The sequence below is a fragment of the Physeter macrocephalus genome, chromosome 4 (genome assembly GCF_002837175.3).
Source record: "Physeter macrocephalus isolate SW-GA chromosome 4, ASM283717v5, whole genome shotgun sequence".
Taxonomy (NCBI): Eukaryota; Metazoa; Chordata; class Mammalia; order Artiodactyla; family Physeteridae; genus Physeter; species Physeter macrocephalus.
In genome coordinates, this window is record NC_041217.1 from 88,431,129 (window position 1) to 88,437,071 (window position 5,943).

Sequence of the window (5,943 nt, forward strand, 5' to 3'; positions counted from 1 at the left end):
GTTTCATTTCTTTTTATGGCTGAGCAATATTCCATTGTATATATGTGCCATATCTTCTTTATCCATTCATCTATTGATGGACACTTTGGTTACTTCCATGTTTTAGCTCTTGTGAATAATGCTGCTGTAACCATGGGTGTACAAATATCTCTTTGAGATCCTGCTTTCAGTTCTTTTGGGTGTATGCCCAGAAGCAGAATTGCTGGATCATATATTAATTCTCTTTTTAATTTTTTGAGGACCCTCCATAGTGTTTCACAGTGGCTGTAGCATTTTACATTCCCACCAACAGTGCCCAAGTGTTCCAATTTCTCTACATCCCTCACCAACACTGTTTCTTTTCTTTTTTTTTTTTGTAATAGCCATCCTAATGGACCTATAGTGGTATCTCACTGTAGTTTTGATTTACATTTCCCTAATGAATAGTGGCGTTAAGCATCTTTTCATATGCTTATAGGTCATTTGTATATCTTTGGAGAAATGTCCCTTCAGGTCTTTTGCCCATTTTTGAATTGGCTGTTTGTTTTTCATTGTTGAGAAAACTCTACTTTTAAAAGGTTCATGTTCAAACTGACTGAAGTAAGTCAGACAGAGAAGGACAAATATCATATGATATTGCTTATATGTGGAATCTAAAAAAAATGGTACAAATGAACCTATTTAGAAAACAAAAATAGAATCACAGATGTAGAAATCATACGTATGGTTACCAAGGGGGAAAGGGGGAGGAGGGATAAATTGGGAGATTGGGATTGACATATACATACTACTATATATAAAATAGATAACTAATAAGAACCTACTGTATAGCACAGGGAACTCTGCTCAATACTCTGTAATGACCTATATGGGAATAGAATCTAAAAAAGAGTGGATATATGTATATGTATAACTGATTCACTTTGCTGTACAACAGAAACTGACACAACACTGTAAATCAACTATACTCCAATAAAAATTAATTAAAAAATAAAATAAAATCATAGAAAAGAAACCATTGGATAGTCTTTCTTTGAAGTGCCTGTACACATTTAAAAAAATTTTTTTCTATATATTTAATTGGATTGTTTGCCTTTTTTTTTTTTTTTTTTTGTGGTACGCGCCCAGCCGCTCCGCGGCACGTGGGATCCTCCCGGACTGGGGCACGAACCCGCGCCTTCTGCATCGGCAGGCGGACTCCCAACCACTGCGCCACCAGGGAAGCCCTGTTTGTAATATTTTAAGTGTTCTTTAGTATTGTGGATACAAGTCCTTTGTCAGATATGTGTATTGAAACATTTTCTCCCAGACTCTGTCTTGCCTATTTTCTTAATGGTGTCTTTTCAAGACAAAGTTTCAAGTTTTTTTTTTCCTTTATGGATATCCTATTGTTCCAGCACCACTTGTTGAAAAGACTACCCTTTCCCCATTGAATTGTTGAAAATAAATTGATCATATATGTGTAGGTTTATTTCTGGCCTCTGAAACTTACTCTTTTTCAAAATGGCTTTAGCAATTCAACATCCTTTACATTTCCATATAAATTTTAGAATCAGCTTGTCAGCTTATATAAAAAAGCCTGTTAGGACTTAGTTTGGGATCACAATAATCTCTAAATCAAATTGGAGAGAACTGACCCAATCTATGAGCCTTTCAATCTATGAAGATGATGTATCTCTCCATTTATTTAGGTATTTTCTTCAACAATATTTTCACATTTAGTGTCAGATATTGCACATATTTAATTAAATTTATTACTAAGTATTTCAGTTTTTGATGCTGTTGTAAATGGTATTAAATTTTATTTTCCAATTATTGTTATATATAGAAATATAATTTTTTATACTGACATATCTGGCAATCTTGCTAAATTCACTTATTAATTCAAGGAGCTTTTTTGTAGATTCCTTGTGATTTTCTATGTAAATGATCATGCCATCTGAGAATAAAGAAAGTTTGACTTGCCTCTTTCCAATATGTATGCTTTTCCATTTTTCTTGCCTTTCTGCACTGGCTAGAACATCCAGTACATCGTTGAATAGAAGGGGTGAGAACAGACATTCTTACCTTGTTACCTTGTCTTAGTGGGAGAAGACACTTAGTCTTTCACCATTAAGTATGAATGTTAGCTGTAGTTTTACATAGATGGTTATTCAGGTTTACTATTTCTTCTTTTGTCAGCTTTGACAATATGTCTTTCAAGGAATGTTTCCATTTCATCTAAGTTGTCAAATTTACTGCCATAATGGTGTTCATAATGTTCTCTTATTATTATTTTAGCATGTGTAGAATTTGCAGTGATGTTTTCTTGATATTAGTAGTTTTTTTTCTTTATTGGTTTAGTTACAGGTTTATCAATTTTATTAATTTTTTCAAATAAACTAGCTTTTACTTTTACTAATTTTCTTTACTGTCTTTTATTTCATTCATTTCAAGTCTTTAAAATCCTTCTTGCTACTTATTTGGCATTAATTCGCTCTTCTTTTTCTAATTACTTAAGGTGGTACCTTAGATCACATATTTAAAATTTTCTTGTTTTCTAATACAAACATCTAAAGCTATGTTAATTCTAGGCACTATTTTAGCTGCATTCTACATATTTTGATATGCTTTCATTATAATTCAGTTCAAAATATTTTCCTATTTTTCCTGTGATTTCTTCTTTGATCCATGTGTTATTTAGAAGTATATTATTTAATTTCCAAGCATTTTTGTATTCTCCACTATCTTTTTGTGATTGATTCCTAATTTAATTCCATTGTGGTCAAAGAACATACTCTGTATGATTTCAGTCATTTAAAATTTAATGACTTGTTTTATGGTCCAGCATATGCTCTTTCTTAGTCTTTCAACTTTACATGTGCAGGTGAAAATAATGGGTATTCTGCTGTTATTGGGTGTACTGTTCTATTAATGTCAATTAGTTGATCATGTTATTGAAACATTTTATACCCTATTGAGTTTGTTTCCTCATTCTATCAATTGTTTGATTCTAATTGTATATTTATTTCTCTTTGCAGTCTGTCCATTTTTACTTTATGTAATTTCAAGCTTTGTTATTAGGTGGCATACACCTTATGACTGTTACATCATCTTGATGAATCAACCCTCCTAATATTATAAAATGTCTTCCTTGTCTTAAAGTCTTCTTTGGCTGATATTAATATAGCTACCCCAGCTTCCTCATGATTAGTGTTTGCATAGTATTTCTTTATCCATCCATTTACTTTTAACTTATCTGTATCTTTATATTTCATTTTTGTAGAAAGTATATTGTTGGGTCTTGTTTGCTCTGCCTTTTAATTGGAGTGTATAGAATGTTATGCTTAATGTAATTACCTACATGGTTTTAAGTCCCACATCTTTCTTATCTTGCTTACCTCAACTGTTCTTTTTCCTTTTCCCCTCATATTCTTTTGTATTAATTCAGTATTTTTTGGCATTTTATTTTATCTCTTCTATTGTTTTATTAGCTACACCTCCATGTTTTTTTCAACGGTTGCTCTAGGGTTTCTAGCATGCAGTTTTAAATGTATACTACCTCACATATAATATAAGAACCTTTTAGCAGTATACTTCCATGTCTCCTCTCACATCCTTTTTACTATTGCTGTCATACATTTCACTTCTACATGTTATAAGTTCCACAATATATTATTGTATTTGTTTTTGACAGTTAATTATTTTTTAAAGAAGTCTTTTTTATTTTTAAATGCCTAGCACTTAGAATATTTTCTAAAAGCTTTATTAATAGCTTTCTGTTTTATTATTAATTCCTAAAACTCATTCATTTAAATAAAACATATTTTATGACATTTGGTCACATCTTAATTATAGCATATTTTTATTAAGTTGAATTTTGTTTATAAACCTAGAGCACACTAGATAGTGAGCTTCTATGAGAGCAGATTCAATGTTCTGTATCTTTATATCTCTAGCATTTAATGAAATGTCTGGTATAAAAACTACATGGAATAAATAACATCTTAAGATTATTTTTATTAAATAATATTTATTAAATAATAAATAAGGTTATTATTTTATTATTAAAACTGTTATTTTGAGAAATAAGTGGACTTTACTCTGTGGTCTGTGGAATTTTATGAGAAAACTTTTCAAAACATTGGTGGGCCTATCATTAGACTGTGCCATTGACTTTCAAAGGACCTGACTAGGGATTGAGGACACAAAGCTTCAATGCAACAAATTACAGAACTATGTTTTTACCTAATCCCTCAATCTTATCTACTGCAATTTTCTAGAGCCTCTGTTTTAGAAGAATTCAGGCTCTTCTTGTGGGAGCCTGTAAGGGAGTTTGAGGAATGGCATAAATACGTGGTGTTCCAGAAGACAAAGGAAAAGGTATTTCTGGATGGAGGGCGTGGTCAGCGGTGTTTAAACAGGACTGGGATTAAATAAGGCAAGGATTTTTAAGTTTCCTGTGGATTTTGTGACGAGGAAGTTCAGTGAGGTAGGTGGTTGTGGCTGAGATGAGACTGCAGTGGATGGAGGAGAAGTGGGAGGTGAGGAGGAGACGGGTTCTTGGAAACAACCCCAGGTTCCCAGAGAGGGGAAGACAGAGACCGAGACCGACGGCTGGGGCACTGGACGCTCTCGTCAGAGGTGCTGTCAGAGCAACTCACTTACCTGCTGCCGCAGGCCCGCTGCGTTTGCCCGGAGACATCCTCGACGCCAGGGTAGGCGTTCCTCTCCCCAAACTCCCCTCAGCTCCCGGGTCGACCGTAGGCTGGAACGGTTCTGGCCGTCGCGTTTGGAGCCTCAGCTTCCAACTTCCGGGAGGGCCGACACCAGCGCGGCGCCTGGGCCACGGCCTCCCATGTGGCGGGCCTCCCGAGGCTACCCTGGCGCCGCCCGAGAGCCAGAGGCGCGGAGCCCCTCGCCTTAGGCGGCTCAGAACCGCGGCGGCTCGCGTCCAGCCGCGGCCGCATTCACGCTGACTGCGCGGACCCGCCGCCCTGCGCGAGCGCGGCGTCGAGAAGGCGGCAGGTGGCGCGGCCGCCGGCTGGACGCCCTCGCTGGGACCAGGAGAGGCGGCCTGCGATCCCCGCCGCCGTGGCCCAGCGCCGGCAGGGCCATGCTGCGCTGGCTGCGGGGCTTCGTGCTGCCGGCGGCGACCTGCCACACCGACGACGACGACTATTTCCGCTACAAGATCCTCTTCCAAGACCTGGACCACAACGGGGACGGGGTGGTGGACATCATGGAGCTCCAATAAGGCCTGAAAAACTGGAGCTCCTCTTTTGGCCTGCACTCAGAGAAGGTGAGTGGCCGGGAGAATGTGGCGCCGGGAGAATGTGGCCCGGCCAGCCCAGAGAGATTCCCCACCAGGGTTTTTGGCCTTCCTTAATCAATAAAATTGATAGGAGGCCAGACAAGAAATTCAGGCAAGGCTTTCTTGGGGCCCTTGCTGCAACACGGGGTACTAAAAACAAGCCAACAGTTTCCCTTGCTTGCTCCCTCGGGGTGGGGGTGGGGGGGAGCTGGCTCCTAATATGGGATGAGGGCAGGGGTGTGTCCAGGCATGAGGCGGGAGGCGTGGCTTAGGTGGTTTGCCCACCCCTTGGGTGGTGTTGCGTTCTGGAGGCATGCGCAGTACCCTGCTTTTGCTCCCAACCTCCTGCTTTTGCTCTGGGCTCTTCAGAAGTGGCAGTTGGGTTCTTGGTCTTTTTGTACCTTGTTGTTCATAATTTGCCCCAACTGTGCATGTAAGCAGTTAGTTTTAGTCCCTTATAGTTTCTTTGTATTTTGTTGCTGGAGGAGATGATTGTCCAGGTGCAAGCACTGCAGCAAAGGGTCCCAGGTCCCAGCCTGTCTCAAATCCACACTCGCCCTTTCCAGAGCTGCTCCCAAGGGCCCTGGGTGGGCTTCTCTTCCGTGAACCCCTCACGAGGGATAAGGCAGCCCAGGAAAACACCTTCTCCACCTTCTCAAAAGGTGACCACT

The 5,943-nt window shown here is 39.3% G+C and overlaps 1 long non-coding RNA gene across 1 annotated transcript in view; it reads right to left on the bottom strand.

Moving 5' to 3' along the window:
• LOC129392034 (uncharacterized) overlaps positions 1 to 4,729 on the bottom strand; it is a 29,644-nt gene extending 24,915 nt beyond the window's left edge. Inside the window, exon 1 of the long non-coding RNA XR_008616984.1 lies at positions 4,627 to 4,729. This is a non-coding gene — a long non-coding RNA (uncharacterized lncRNA). The remainder of the gene's footprint in view (positions 1 to 4,626) is intronic.
• Between the last annotated feature and the right edge of the window lie 1,214 nt (positions 4,730 to 5,943).